The 17,394-nt window shown below is 33.7% G+C and overlaps 1 pseudogene; it reads right to left on the bottom strand.

The window, feature by feature from the left end:
- Positions 1 to 9,123: 9,123 nt before the first annotated feature.
- LOC141522663 (isocitrate dehydrogenase [NAD] subunit alpha, mitochondrial pseudogene) lies at positions 9,124 to 9,947 on the bottom strand (annotated as a pseudogene).
- Between the last annotated feature and the right edge of the window lie 7,447 nt (positions 9,948 to 17,394).

Consider the following 17,394-nt stretch of genomic DNA (forward strand, 5'->3'; position numbering starts at 1 on the left):
ATTCCACCTTTAGTGACTACCCACAACCTTCTCTTTAATATTGACATCTTCTTGCTTTCTTTCTTCTCTCTTTTCTTTTCACTATTTGTTCTGCCAATATCTGGGGAATGTACCAAATCCATATAGTCCAAAAACATTTCTTCCTTTTTTGCCTAAATTTATAAATGTGTTTTATTATGGCTTTATTAAGGCAGTTAGAGGATACAGTGGATAAATTCAGGCTAGAGTCAGGAAGACCTGAGCTCAAATCCAGCTTCAGATAGTTACTGTGACCCTGAGCAAGTCACATAACCCTATTTGACTTAATTTCCTTGTGTCTAAAACAAGAGGCAGTAGGAAATGTCAAATGTCCAGTAACTTTGTCAAGAAAATTCCCTTTGAGATAATTAAGCATTAGACACAACTAAATTACAGTAACAAAAAGTACATAGTGGACAGAGTTCCAGATCTGGGGTCAAGAAAATTCAAATTAAAAATGTTCTCCAATATTTATGAGTTGTGCAACTCTATCACCTTGCCTCTGTCTCTGTTTTGTTTTTACTGTTGCTGAGTCAGTTGTTTCATTTTATTTTTTAAGTAAATATACATCCCTTCCTTTTAGAATACGAATTTTATTACATAATTGCCCAAGACATTTTCAGACAATTTCCTTTATTTTTCTTCGTCGGTTGTGAATTTATCTTTCACATTTTTTATTTGCTTTACATCTTTTGTGAAAAAAAACAAATTAGTTAAAAGTTTATCCATTTTATTATTGCTCTACCTTTGCAAAAAAAAAAGCTAGTTCTATTTATTAGCTCTATATTTGTTTTTTTTCAGTTTTGTTCAACTTGTTTTTTGATTTTTAGAATTTCTATGGTGGTTTTAATTTCTTTGTTTTCTAGGGTCTTTTTTATTATATACTCAATAAATTTATAGCTAGCCCTTTCCTTTATTGCTGAAAATGTTTAGAGATACACATTTTCATCTAATTGTTGTTTAATGAATCCAAAAATTTTTAGCAAATTGTCTTCATGATTTACCCATGCATAAATGAAAATTTAGATTACTTCTATAATTGGTTGTTTACTTGTAGTTGGATATAATACAATGCTATTAAGATCCAAAAAAAAATTTTTTTTAATTAATTGACTGGTGGATTCTTTATTCACTTTTTCTTGATTCTGACCAGTTTTTATGACATTTTGAAGTATGCTTTCTAAGATTTTTGTTATAACATTTAGTACAAAAATTCTGAAATTATTTCTCCTCAATCTGCTTTTCAGGTCTTTTGTTTTTTTTTGTTTTGTTTTTGCAATGAGATACATTTTCTAATATTTTTTCATTCTTTTGACTCTCTTTTAGCATTTTATGTTGACTGATGTAGTCATTATTTTAGATTTGGACCAATTGTAATTTTCAGTGAGTCTCTTGTTTGGGTTTCATATTCTGCCTCAAATAAAGTTCTCAACTTTCTTCCAATCTTTCTCCCATAGCTTTTATTTTTAAATCATTTTTTCTGTAGCTTTCTCTCATTTTAAAAAATATTTTTATCCTGTCAAAAATTTTTAACTTTTCCAAAAATTTTAATTGAATTTGTCCCCAAGCTATGTTTTATTTTATGGCTTTACTGATTGATATTTTGGAATCATTTGCTTGGTTTTTTTTAATGGACTTGTCATCATAACAGTTCTTTAGGTTGGGTTTTTTTATTGTTATTGGTGTTGTTCCAATCTACTTTGTAGCTTCAGATTTTGTAAGGACCAAGCTCAGCTCACTTCATGAGGAAATATCTGGATTGGATTTGTTTGTGCTTGGGTCCTGTTGCTGCTTTCTAGGGGCTATGACACAGTCTTATGGTATTCAAGGATCATAGGGACGGCTCAGGCTGAAGACTGGCAAATTTTCATAGCTTCTAAAGCATTTTGATCCACAACAAAGTCTGCAAGTTGCTGACCTAGGTTTGGCTCTTAGTAGCACATCAGTGGGTTTGCCTCTCTTTGAATTCCCTATAGACTGCTGCTAGACTAAGCCTCTGTTAGCTTTCTGGAAAGCTTGGCAAGTTCAGTGACAGAACAGCACTGGCTCTTTGGTCTGTGATTCCTGTTCTGATTATTTTGCTAAAGGCTTCACCAGAATGTGAACTGAAATTGTGACCTGGACCCAATTCTGGGGTCAGAGTGAAATCATTTGATTCCAAACTTGCATTTTAACTCAGTACACACACATACACAAACATATATGTATATGTAATATGTTTACCATTTTTGAAGAAGACCATGACATCAGGGAGGTGATGCCATGAAAAGCAAGTGAATTTGAATTAAGTGAGAGGGGGCTGTGTAAAGTCACCAGTCTCACTTTCTCTTCCAGAGCCTTCTGGGTTCTGTGGCCAAATAGGAATCAGGACAACTGGAGATGGCCCTGGATGTGGGGCTATCAGGGTTAAGTGACTTGCCGAAGGTCACCCACCTTGTTAAAATCCAGTGTCTGAAGTCAGATTCAAACTCAGATGCTCCTGAATCCAAGGCTATATTCACTACACCACATAACTATCCTAGTTCCTCAAGCCACTTTTCACCTTTGACCACTATACCTATGCTCATTCTGCTTAGTTTGCCTAGATTTCTGGCATAGAAATGGGGAGTGAGTCATAAAGCTTTGAACCGACACTGCTTTTCATTCCTTGTACAAAGTCAGGTCTCTGTGTGTGGTCGTAGGACTTGATTTTGCCCCAGTACATAGATAAACATCCTTCATTCGATTTCTGCACTAGGAGGTGCTAGTCGTTCCACCCCTAACCAGGGTTATCCAAACTATTCTAGTGCCCAGAGGATTCTATTCTAGTTGTTACATCCATGACTACCAATTCTAGCCCAGTGACCATGAACTGCATTGTCTTTTTGCCAACCTAGGATGGAAAAAGGGACCCACTGTGATTTTTTTTCTTATTGTATTTCCTAACACAGACTTGATTGGAAGGCTTCTTTTGGTTTTTGCAGGTGTTGTGAGGGAGAGTTGTGGGAGAGAAATCAGGTGCATTTTTTCAAAATACTCTTCCATCTTAGTGTCTGTTCCCCTGTTCTTTTCACTAAAAACAGCTGGTATTGACCATTGCTCCAGGAAATTAATCTTTAGATTCCAGAATCTAACCTCAGTAACAATGATCTTGAAATTGAAGGAGAGAGTATCATGTTTTATAGAAAGTACTTAGATGAGTTCAAAGATCATATCATTTACTATGTCCTTGACGAGTTTTTTTTTTACCTTATTAATTCTGTTTCCTTATCTACAAAAGAGCAGTGTTGGTTTTGATGACCTCTTAGGTCAATGCAAAAGCTTGAGATCATGACCTTGTAGACTAAGTGTTTCATGAAGTTTGTTTATCTTTCACTAATCAGTGGTAGTGGTTTTCCCAAATGCAGCTTAGATTGTGGAAAGCAGTGAAGAAGTCTCCTCAGATCTCTGTGATCAGAGCTGGTTATGCTTCAAGATGAAAAAGTGATGGATAAGGTATGTGGTCCACTTGCTGCCCAGATCCCTCTATGTGTCCTTGAAATCCAGTAGCAAATCTTCACAGCTATGACCTTTAAAAGTAACCAAGCAGGAGGTTTGAGTCAGATCTGAATCTTCTGAAGCAACATGATGCAATTCAATATATGATGCAACTGTGATTTTAACTAAAATTTCAGCAAAAACCCTATTCAAGGAGCTAAAGAAATCTCCAATGCAATTGTGAATGAGCCCTCTGGCATTCCACATGTCACATAAATATTGCATTTTCTTATATGTACATAGCCATCAAATTCAGGGGCACATGAATAGCAGGACTTGAGATTCTTAATTATTTTCTAGATCTGCATGAAAGCTCCCACGCAGACTCAGGGGCTCGAGAGAGGGACTTGTTAAGCTCTAATGCACATCACTTCACACTTGAATTTTTCTCTTTGCAAAATTGCAATTATTTTTCCTATAGGCTCTGATTGGTTTGGGTTCCCTCCCCCTGCCAACACATGCACATACCAATACATATACTCACACACATACCACTATACATCACCTTCAACACAGGCAAATACAAAGTGAATGAGCTAGCTTATCAGTCAAATCAGCAACTTTTCCTTCTCCCCAATTGCATAAATCTGATCCAAAGAGGGAACCTCAAAGTCCTAATCTTTGACCCCCCCCATCCCTTGTCATAAGGGATGCATCAATAAAGGTAATAATCATAGTGAATGGTTGATTAAGCTGCCTTGGGGTGGGTTGAGCTGGGAACCATGGATCAATTCATGATGGGTTTCCTTAGGGAATAGGATGAAGGCTGAAAAGCCTTTTCAAGTCATATGCAAATCTACAAAACAAAGTTAGGGTCAGTATGGATTAAATTGCATAGCATCCCTGATAGCAAAAAGCTTATATAATCAGATCAGGCAAAACAAAGAAGTACAGATTTAATAGCTGAGAGAAATTTGGGGGAGCAATGATGGTATCAGTGATGATGATGATGATGATGTTAACATTTATTTGTATAACTTTTCTCAAATACAAAGCATTTTTATACATTATCTGATTTGATTATCCTAACAACTTTGAGAGGTGATTAGTATAGTTATTCTTATCATACTTATTTTGTACTTTGGAAAACTAAGACTTAGGGACATTAAGAGAGCTGACCAGATTCATTCAACTATTAAGTAACTGAGCTGATAACTAGACTCAATAAGGAAGAAGTGACTCAAAATATATTAAAAGTGAGGATTCAAACGTGAAGTTGACTAAGGAGGATTGTACTTCTTCATGCAGAATAAGTTGGTGTTTAGAAGGTTTTTTAGAAGAACAAAATACTAAGCTCTCACCCACAGTATTTCTTTGAAGTACAATGTGACATTGATAATTACTGATTTGATAATGTTCAGTTTAAGGGTTTGGTGTTCTGCATTGAACCCCACTCCCCTAAAATAACAATAAAACAATGATATTATGAGAATTTTTATAGAAAAAGTTAGGGATATCTCAAAACACAAAAGCAGTGTTTAAAATAAGTGCAATTTCTCAATGTGTCTCAAGCTGCAAGAACTAAATTTTCCCACCCTTCAGGTCTTGAACAAGAATGTAATTATCTTAATACATATGCTACTCTTCTTTTATAATCTTAAACCTTAGAGGAAAAAAACAACTTTTAGGGTGAGTTCTATTGATTCAAGATAGAAGTTGCTGACATTTAAAAGGGAATTAACATTTAACAGCAGATTCTAAATAAAAAGTGAATATTCTAATCTTTATTAACTAGCATTAATATCTATCAGAAACTGGAAATTTTGTCAATTATAAATGCATAAAGACAATCTTTATTTTCTTTATTTTATCTTTATTTGACTAGCAGGTGTGTAAGGGACTTTTGAAGATGTCAACAATGTACAATTTGTGCTGAAGTATAAGGAGGATAATATATTTACAAAAATACTAAATATTCACTAATTTTCTACTTGTTTTGGTCAAATGTTTAAAGAAACAATACACAATAGAAAATAAGATTTAAATGGATATTTTGATTTTTCTAATATCAAAAATGGTAGACTAAAAATTATATTTTTATTCAAACTTTAATAAGCATCAAGTTTCACATTTCTACTTTCTGCCACCCTGTATTTTAGAAACTGGAATATAAATGTTATGTGTTTCAGCTTGGCATGGGGAGAAGGAGGCATTGTGCAGTTGCCATTATTCTATATATTTTAAGACATGCAGAGAATAGTATAGATATTATGGTGCATTAGAGAAATCAAGGATCCCAAATAAACCCAAGTGACAGAAATGCTTAAAAGTGGCAGGGGAGGAAAGAGAAGGAGATGGCAGGTGACTTTTTTTTCTTTAGAACACAGAACTTTTGAATACTGGTGATCTTTGTGAAAACTCAAAGAAAATATAGAATTTTAGTACTCTTTGGTTGATTAGCAAATAAGATTATTCAAAAATTTTTATTTGATAATAATAAAAGTTGAGAGCAGTTTCTCTGAACAGCCTCCTAAAAATGAAGTGCATGAATTGATTTTTTTTTTAATAACAGATGAAAGAAGAGGGTAAAGAATCACATGTGAGAGCAGTGAATGGTAGGGTGTCTACTGCAGTCCTGACTTTCTTGAATATAAAAAGTCAGTTATCTTGAAGTACTGAAACAAAGATAAATTAACTGATAAGTGTTAATATAAGGAAGGATAAATAGTATCTTCTAATTTAAAATTTAATGAACACAAGAAAAAATTCATCAAGATCCTATATTTCCCTCAAAAAACCTAGATTTTAGTGATGGACTACAAGTTCACAGGGAGAGAGAGAGAGAGAGAGGTATAGATAGATACAGATATAGATTTAGACATATATTTATAGAAATAGATTTAGATATGCACATATATACACATGTTATATATGTACATATAATATGTACAGTATATATTATAAGCTAATGTATCTATATCATATATCATATATGTCATATATTATATATATTAAGATTATTTAAACTTTAACAACAAAAATGAACTAAGATTTTGCGAACACCTTTTAAGTGTTTCTCTTCGTGTGTGTATGTGTGTGTATGTGTACACAAAAAGGGAATAAGCATTTACCTACAATGTGCCAAACACTGTAAATAGTTTATACATATTATATCATATAAATAACAAAAAAATCTATATCTAGTCAGACAGATAGATATAGAATACTAGCTGAGGGAATCACCTTAAATTGGATCTTGAAGAGAGCTAGCTGGGAACCCTAATATCACCTACCAAATACCTTTCTACCTTTTCTATTTTGAAGTTTGCTATATTCTCTCTGGATCTTTGTCACCATCTTTTTAAGGAGTTGTAGGTCACGATTCCTCCTTTTCTGTTAGTTCTGTCCTTAACTTACAGTCTTTTTACCCTATCACTTTCCCCCTCTAAACAACTCATCTTTCTTCAACTTCTTCAACTCATCTAAGTCTCCAGTCTATTTCAACCATATCCAGGAGTGATTATATCTCAGGTCTGCTTTTTCCCAATATTTTCCCTAATTGTTGAAATTTCTTCTAATGAGCCTATAGGTCTTATTTGCTCTTTGTCAATTTCAACTTTGTTCTCTGCTAGGGAAGAGAACTTATTTTTGCCTTATCCTTTTAAGATTCTTCTTTTGCTAATCTTTAGTTTTGCATTACTACCATCTTCTCTTTCTCACAATATTTCTTTTTTAAAAAGCTAGAGAAAATTCCACAATTATGCTGGTTAATCAGTTCCTATGTGTTTAAATATTATTTTAAGCATATGACTCACAAATTTACACACCCAATCCTAGTTTCTCCCTTGAATCTGACTCACAATACGAAGTGCTTGTTGGATATTTCAAATAGAATGTACTAGAGACATCTTCAACTCAACACGTCTAAAATTGAACTCATTATCATTCTCCCTAAAACCTGCTTCTTCAAAATTTCATTGTTTCTATTGAAGGTGACATCATTTCTATAGTGTCTCAAGGTAATAATGTTGTCATAATTCTTGACTTTTTTATTTGCTTTTCTCCTATCCTACAAAACCATTCAGTTTCTATGTCTTGCTCTTTCTACCTTAATAAAAATCTCTCATATCCAACACCTTTTCTTCACTGAAAAAGCTATTTCCTTAGTAAAAAGTAAACAGAGAAACTAGGTGACATAATGACACATTACTTAGAATTCTGTGTCTAAAATGCAGAAAACCTGAGTTCAAGTCTAACCTTAGATACAGACTAATAGTATAATACTGTGAAATTCATCTGATCACTGTTTGCCTCAGTTTCCTCAATTGTAAACTGAGCATAATAGCTCAGAAATCTCTACTGTAGGCCAGGCACAAATAGTTCATAATGAACATTTGAAATGGAGATACAAATTATCTCACATACCTATTATCCCACATAAGGTGGGATTTGAACTCCCATATTCTCTGACAAAAGGCAATGTGCTCTCTCTACCCTAGAACTTAATTTTGAACTGATACTATTCAAGAAAAATCTTATAAAAAGTGAAATCTGAAAGGAACTTTTTAAAAAGTATATCTGAAGTTTACAATCTTGATTCAGGCACATAATAAATCTTTGGAGAGCAAATTTCTTTGTCTTAGTTCACTACACAACTATAAAATATATCACCTATACATTTTTTGATATGACTATCCTAGGAAATTCCTCCCTTTATTTTTATAAAAACATCATCATATACTATGTTAGTATACTGTTTTATTTCCATTATACTTTATATGTTCCAAGGAAAATAAAGGTTTTCTTTAAAAAGTTAGTTGTTTCTACTGTTAATTCAATATATTGATATTCTCAACAATATTTTTAGTTGAGGGAAAAACTGTTCTTACTGAAGTGTAAAATACTTAGCAATAGAAAATGACAGTACAGAAATCTATCTTTAAAATCTATAAAACATTTTCACCAGAGAGAGGAATTAAATAAATAAAACAATGTATTCGAAAAAATACATTGGAAGCAGACACTGGAGGGTCACTTGCTTCTCTGGGTATAGAATGTATTAAGAAAAGGCTTGATTCACCTGTATCCAGAGAAAGTATTGTGAAGTTTGAACAAAGACCAAGGACTATTACCTTTAACTTAGAAAACCGATATCTTATTATCTGATCTTGCTGTCTCTTATACTTTGTTTCTTCCTTAAGGATATGATTTCTCTCTCATCATATTCAATTTGGATCAATGTATGCCGTGGAAACAATGTAAAGACTGCCAAATTGCCTTCTGTGGGGGATGGGGGGAGGGAAGCAAGATTAGAGGGAAAATTACAAAACTCAAAATAAAGAAAATCTTTAAAAGACAGAGAGAGAGAGAGAGAGAGAGAGAGAGAGAGAGAGAGAGAGAGAAAAGGTCTGATTAAGAATGTTTGCTCTGTCAAGAAATATGTAACCCAAACCTGATCAATAGCCTACAATGGTTGTTATATTGTTTATTTTAGAAGTAACTATTGTAAAAGTGCCTAAAAGGGATTTCTTTTGCAGGGTAGCTCTCAACCATGATATTTGAAATCTTGGTGTTCCTCCCAAATATTTTGTCAAACTCTTTCATCTTTAATTGTAGCAAAGCAGACATGTGGACATGCATTCCCATGAGCTAGAGCCTCAACACAACACTGAGTAGAGCCATGGGATTGGTCATGAACTTACTAGTAATGTCTGAGGCTGTTCCATAAACTGATTCAAAGATGGAAATTCCATTAGTGCCAAAGTTTCCACTTGGTGTGACACCAAGATGTCCTATCAGGCCAAAACATAAATCACTAAGGATTGTCCTCATACCAGTTTGGCATCATGAGAACATCAAACTGAGAGGATCTTGTACCATTTTCAAATATACTTATCATGGTACACTTCATTCAAGTTGATATCTTTACAATTTTCTGCAACTTCCCTCTAATTTTGGGAAAAAAACCCTTCTGACATGTTCATGAAATTTGCTCTTATCATAGCAGTCATGTTACTTAAGTGATTGTCCTTGGCAAACTCAAATGCAAATTCAGCAATATGTTTGTTTACCTCTTCGGGGATCAATTTGATACTCTGTACAATACCATCAATAATAACCTACTCAATGCTGCTGTATTTGGCTCTGGTACTCTCCCAAATTATGACAATATTTTCATCCATGAAAGGGTTTTTTTAGCCTTCAGTGGAGATGTAAAGATGAATGTTTTCATAATGTCCCAAAATTGTACAAAGCAGTAGAAGGATAGCCAGCTGCTATTGGGGTCATTAAGGGGCCTTTTGGTGCCATCTTTTGTTTGTCCATGGATTCTCTGGCTTCCAGGGGGTAATCATCTACTCTCCTCCAGATCCTTTAGAAGCAGAGACATTCCTCTCTGTCCACTAAATGGTTGCTTTGGCAACATCAAAAAGCTTGATAAGAGAAGTTGAAATAGCTGGTCCAATGTCACCCATCTTCTGGGATTAAGGTCACTATCTATACCTGTTTTAGCTTGTTTCAGGAAACCCAGGCACCTTTGGAATCCATGGGGGACTAACCATAGTGTCTTCTTCTCATCTTGGCCAGAACTCAACCAGATGAAGTTCATAAGTCCAGTCCCCAGAGGAGGGAAAGCTGGATCCCAAGGTTTTCCCTTTCCCTTCTTTCCCTCCCCTGAAGTAGACCTTAAAAGATGTATATATAGGATAGAGGATAATTAGACAGAGGGAACAAGTTTGGGAACAAGTGGGAAAACAATTTGTTTAGCTACCTCTAGAAGTTCAGACCTCATTCTCAATCAAAACACTAGCATGTTGACACTCTGGTCTCCCTTAGCCAACCATTCAGGTTGATTTTACTTTCCCCTGGGCTTACTTGTCTCTTTATATCATCTCTAAATCTCCTTCACACAACCTTTGACTAAAAACTCAGAAGGCTGCAGTGCAGGGCAGGGATGATGCTTGCCTTACAATACAATGCAAAGGACCCTTGGGAGCTCTGGATAAGGACTGGGTTGTGGAAGAAGACTCCGTTCTTGGTCAGGTTGCTAGGCAACCACTATACCAACCTATCTTGCTCCAATTCGCTGTTCTTTTGCACTTCAGAATTATTTTTAAGTTCAATGCTTTGCTTCTGTTGGCAATAGGTGCTCTAAAATATTGGTCTGGACCTAGTTCTATGAGGGTAGGGAATTCTCTCTAACTATACTGATTGGTCTCTCCTCTCTATTTTTATCTTAAAAGTCTCCTGGAAAACAGAAAGGTTGAGACTTGCTCATAGAACAAAGTCAGTAAATCTGAAAGCAAGGACTTGAGCTCAGGCCTTGCTCACTATTTATTATGATATATTTCCTCCCAATAGCTGCTTGATTCAGTAATAATAATAGTAATAATAATAATAATAGTAATAGTAATACACATAGAGCTTACTGTATAACAGTCATTATACTAAGCTCCTTATAATTTTTTAATCTCGTTTCATTCTCAAAACAACCCTGGAAGATTATTTCCATTTTACAGATGAGTAAACTGAAGCAAAAGGAAGTTAGAGTTCAGCAAATGGAATACTGGATTTGCAATTAGGAAGACTCATCTTTATGAATTCAGACTGTCCTCAAAAAATTAACCAACTCTGAGACCCTAGGAAAGACATAGTAAAAAAATGTATATTGATTGATTGGTTAAACTACCAGATGACACTGATAGCTACCATGCCAGTACACCTTACCTATTCAGCAAGAACTGTGAGATGTTGGGTCATTCCTAAATTCTCTTTGATAACTTTAGACTTTCATCTTATTGAGTTGCAGGGTCATAGAAATCTCAAATTCTCTAGTTTTCCGAGATTAAATTCCTTTTTCTTCCCTGACTCTTGCTCTCTGGTTGTTTACGTAGACAAGTTTTACATTATTGTGGATTCACTCAGAATCAGCTCTCATCTCAGGGCAGTTAGGTAATATATATAGATAGATATAGAGATTGAGATAGAGATAGAGATAGAGATAGAGATAGAGATAGAGATAGAGATAGAGATAGAGAGATAGAGAGATAGAGAGATAGAGATATATAGATATATAGATATATAGATGTAGATGTAGATGCAGATGTAGATAGATATAGATAGATATAGATATAGATTAGATATAGATATAGATATAGATATAGATATAGATATAGATATAGATATAGATATAGATATAGATATAGATATATACAAGATATAGCACAATCCCTAGTTAGGAAGACCTGAATTCAAATCCAGCTTTGAATTCTGTATGACACTAGACAAGACATTTAGCCCTATTTGCTTTAGTTTCTCATCTGTAAAATAAATTAAAGAAGAAAATGACCATCCACACTAATTTGAGGGGGAGGGTTGCTTTTGTTTTTTGTTCTGTTTTTGCTTTTGTTTTGGGGGGGAACCCCAAAATGGAGTCACAAAGAGTTGAACATGAATGAAAAACAAAACAGAAAACAAAGCATCTCATCTCTGACATGCTCTGAATCTTTGATGAACTTGCTTTATTTCACTGAGGCCTACTCTAGTGATCTAGGCAAATAGTTTATTTTCCAACTTTATAGAGCAGATTTAGTAGAATAGATAAAAACAATAAACAACATAAAAAATATCTGAAGCACTGCAAATAGAGAACCAACCTGGGAATCAGAGGTCCTAGGTTCAAGTCTTACCAATGAAATATATTGGTGATGTAATAATCCTAGGCAAATCATTCAGTTTCATGATGCAATAGCCAAATCTCTAATACCATAAATTGATGATCAGTCACTAATATTTCTTAATAGGGTGAATTTTCTCATTGAGAATTCCTTTATTAATATCCATTAAAGCATGGATTGGGTTCAAAAAATTAATTAATGAAATCAAACAGCTACTCAGCTGTGATTCTGAAACCTCTCCAACACCCAGACATTTATTTTTCAGGAAATACACAGCCTATTCCAGCCCCAGAAGTTCTAGAAAATACATTATTTATTTCTCTTATCCTCCATAGTCATTTCTTCAATGACTAAGAAATATAAAGAATAAAGCAGTTCAGAACTAAAGTTCAACAATAATTGAATAAATCATTAGAGGAATACTCAGAAACTTGGCACCTAGGATGCTTTGTAGCATTGTGTATGGACTCAAGACTGAATGTTAACTAAAATTCCTGAAGGTTATTGACTGTTCACTATCTCATCACAGAAAAGGACTTCTACTGCTGCTTTAACAAGTTAATTCCTCTTTGAAAGGAGGAAGTAAATTCAATGACTGGCCTGAGTTAACCTGTCATCTTTGCCTACTGGTATCCATTTCATCTCTATACCACCTATTAGTCTTTGATGCATTTCTCCTATTACCAATCACTTCATTTATATTATATACTTCCCTCAGTCTACACTGAAGTCAAAAATCTCACATCATCTAATATTCTCTTTGCCACAAAGAACAATGGGCTAACAGCCAGTGTCCCTCACTGGAGGGCTACCATTTAAAGCTGAATTGCCACTGGTCAAAAAAAAAAAGCTGTAGAGAAGATCATTTTCTCATTATTGGTTAGATCAGATGATGATTGATATCCTTTCCAAATCTGAAATTTTTTGCTCATCTTGACAGGAATAATATACACAATGATGAAATTCTAAGTCTTTTAAAGAAGCTAAAAAATATATACAAATGAATAGGAGATGGCAGTGTGGAACAACAATTAGATCTAAAAGCATAGCTGGAAAACATGTAACAATCAAATATTATCCCATTTCTACTCTAGAGTGCTATGAATGCTTGTCTAAGATCATGAAACAACAAAATTCAGAATTGCAATGTAGATAATGGCATGCCCCCTGGTGGTCACCAAAGCAGACCATCTTCATTAAACAAAAATGTTATTCAAAAATGCAAATGAGATATTTTGAGCACTTTTATATTTATGACTTTATTACTCTGAGATGGTTGGGAGTTTTAATTTTGCGGATAGCCCACCTGCTGTTTCTTTATTAAAATCTTAGGTTTGATTAATCAAAAATGTTCTCTGCAGTCAAGTCACATAGGTTCTATAAAACAGATTTGCATGAGTTTGCTGTGAATTTGGTATGTGATGTATAAAAAAGCACACTGATTTATATGCATGCTTACAAATGCAGCAGAAAAAGCATATTAAATGGGAAATATGCATTGGTTGGAGAACATGAATACAATCAAGGGACCTCTTGGCTCCTCTGTTAAATAACACACTTTGATCTTCAAACAGTACTCACAGGATTACTTTGTGAATGAGCAGAATGGGAGACTGGCTGGGTCTTCATAACATTCACAAAGAAAGTAGAAAAAATACAGTTATTTTCATGACATGGACAGATCTTTGTGTTTACATTTTTAAAATCCTAATCATTCAATGGATTTTTCAGTCTCTATGCAGTCCTTTGTCTCAACAAACTGACATAATCTTATTTAGGTTTCAGTTGCAGAATCAAAGTATCAGAATAAACCTGAATTTGTGAGGGGAGAAATACCAAGAGCATCATTTGCCCCGTTACAAATTAGAGAGAATATCTTAAAGGAGATGAAAACAATATTAGATTATTTGAGAGCACATTTTACATATAAACCTAAAGTTTGTATTAAATTTGATGTATAAAGCACCATTTATTAATTATCATCACAAATTATAGTTATTAATGTGTTTTTCTGCTTCTGCTTCTGCTGACTTTACTCAGTTCCTACAAGTCTTTCTAGACTTTTCTGGAATCCCACTTTTTATGATTTCTTCTAAAACAATAGTATTATAACACATTAAGTTTTGTTCAGTCACTCCCCAATTGATGGGCATCCCCTCAATTTCCAGTTCTTTGTCACTACAAAAAGAGATAGTGTAAATATTTTGTACATACATTTTTTTTACCATTTCTTAAGATCTCTTTGAGCTACAAATCTAGTAGAAGTACAAAGAATATGCAAATATTGATCTTTGGGTATAGTCTTAATGGATATTATTTCAAAGCTACTTTTCACCCTCAAAAAAGAAAAACCACCTTGTTCTCAATCTAATGATGAGCCTCTCAGGATTTATTTACGCTAGTCATGATACAATGGAATGAATAAAGTATATATTAAGTCTTTCCTGTGTTCAAAGTTCAATACTATGCTATGGAGATACAGTATACTCTCAGGGTTTTCATATTCAAATGGAGAAGACAACATATATTGAAAATTTAATTGATGAGAGATGAAAAAGTCACATGGTATTTCTGGTGCTATGTGAAGTTGATTATAATACTATTTCTTTAAAGCCATTTCCACTAATAAATAATGTCATTAACTAATGTTGAATATTTTGACAGTGCCAAGAACTTTGGCAGTGAGAACTTCAAGTCTTGAGTAACTATTGATGCAGCCCCTTCGGGAGTAAGTTTTAAACTACATCATCAAAGGGGTAACTTTCCAGAATTTTAGCTGAGGGCACTAGTCTGGAAACATTGTTATTCCCACAGCTCAATTTTTCTGGGTTCTGGAATGCCTCCAGCAGGGTTGAAGAAAAGATAGTGGTCAAGGTAGTCTTGTCTGATACAAGCTGTCTCCTATTTCTCCCTCAGAATGCCTTGCTGCTTAAATAGTGAAGATATATATCATGTCATTGAATGAAGCTGTTCCAGTTTGGTGGCTGTTGTTCATCTGCTTTTCAGTTGTGTTTACTTCTTAATTATCCCATTTGGTGCAGAGGTAACTGGAGTGATTTTCTGGGGTTTTTTTCCCTTCAGCTTACTTTTAAAGATGAGGAAATTTCAAGGTTATAAAACTAGTAAGTGATGGAGGTCAGATTTTTAATTCACCTGGGTAGGACTGGCCAAATTTTAGGTATCATAGTCATATCCTTTAAGAAGCCAGTGTCATGCCTTTATGATTTCAGGAGAAGGACCATCTCCTTTTTCATCTGCAAATAGATTCAAATAGATTCAACTTCAAATAGAAAATTTCATCTTCAAATAGAACAGTCTCTCTTTGCACCTTCTCTCTTCCTTATAGCCCATGAACATTCCCGCTTCCTTATTTTTCTTCATCATATTCTTGCTATTCCTCAAATGTTAACCATTTTTAGGAACTATTTTATATTCTACCACTATCATGAAGTCTTCCCTGATTCTAGAGCCTACCTTAATTTTTGCCTTCTAAGATATTCTATACTATTTACTCTGGAGTATTAACTTTTTGGCACTTGATTTTATAGGCTTATTTTTAAGTGTTAGCATTAACTTATTCTCTATACCTAACTTGAGAGTGCTAGTCACATTTTATACTTCTACATATCTCATACAGGATCTAATTAAGTTCTAGAAACATGGAAAAGTCTTAATGCTAGTAAATACTTATTGTTTAATTGGTTAGAGATTTGCACCTGAAAGGAACCTTAGATATGATCTTGTCTAACCCCATCATTTTATGGATGAGGTTTAACTGTTATGTTCAAGGTCACACAGATACTAAGTGGCAAAGCTGGGGTTGAGCCCAGGAATACTGCCTGCAATGTTATTGTTCTTTCCATTGCAGTATCATGTAAGTATACCATCTTTTTTGCTGTGTCTTGGTCAGTTAAAGCTTCATAAAAGAAGATTATAGCTCACAGAAAAATAGTTTGGAAAATCATCAGAAATGTCCTATACCAAATCTTGATATTACACTCCCCAATATATCATTTTCTTGGGGCTAACATCATTAAAAACCACATGGAGAAACCCTTTTAAAATAAGCTTCCAAATACCAAGAAATATGGGAAGATATATAAACTTAAACAAAGTATAAGCAAGAAGACAGTATAATCAAAACCAAAATTATACATTGAAAGAATAATGGAAAGAATAACTAAATGTAGCATAATTGTAATCAAAAAATTAAAAGCTTGGCTCCAAATAATTGATGAGAAAGTGTGCCTCCCTCCCTTATTTTAAAAAATATGAGGTTATAGGTACAAAACAATGAATATATCTTCACTCTCTCTTTATATGTTGATTAGTTTGGCTGAACTTAATTCTCCCTGTTTCTATCTGATTCTATCTCTCTCCATCTCTGTCTATCTCCATCTCTCAATCTCTGTCTCTGTCTCTGTCTCTGTCTGTCTCTGTCTCTCTGTCTCTGTCTCTGTCTCTATCTCTCTCAGATGAAATGGCTGCATAAAGGAATTATTAAAAGCAGATGAAAAATTGTTAGAAAACCAAAGAATTTACTTAGAGATCTTATTTTGGATCTTGGATCATACTTCAACATCCCATAGTATTTATTATTCATAAACAATTTTTAGATGCTACATAAACAACTTTAATATAGACAGTCCTAGGTCAGAAAGATCAAATATTCTGAAGGAAGTTAAGCACAGAAATATATTTGGAAACAAAAATGATACAAAATTTAGTGTTTTGAAATTAAGTATATCAAAATCTAGATATTAAAAATAACAAATTGCAAAATGTGCAACTATCACAAAAAGAAAAAGAAAACAAGAAGTTTTGAGTTTCAACATAAAGTCAGAGATGTACTTAACATAATTTAAATTTATTGGCTTCTCAAAATACATCTAAATAAATCCCCCTCAAATTCATTATCTGAGAATTGATAGATTGCTAACAAATAAAAGAGAAGGGCTCTATAATTTTGACAATATAGCACTAATACTGACTCTTCTTGCATTTAATAAATTTGGTTGCTTTTCAAAATTGATTGTTTTTATAGATTTTATGTTTATTTTAATCTAGACTAATTTTATTAGTTGAAACAAAAATTCCTATCTTCTTTAAAAATTCTTCATATTCATCCCTTTTAATTCATTAGCATATAATTTATATACAAGAATTTTTTAATCAATTTCAAATAATTTTAAAAATTTCAAATTTCAAAAAAAATTCAAAGATCTGTTGTCCAGAGTTTTTTAAT

Source organism: Macrotis lagotis, chromosome 4, assembly GCF_037893015.1.
Source record: "Macrotis lagotis isolate mMagLag1 chromosome 4, bilby.v1.9.chrom.fasta, whole genome shotgun sequence".
Classification (NCBI taxonomy): Eukaryota; Metazoa; Chordata; class Mammalia; order Peramelemorphia; family Peramelidae; genus Macrotis; species Macrotis lagotis.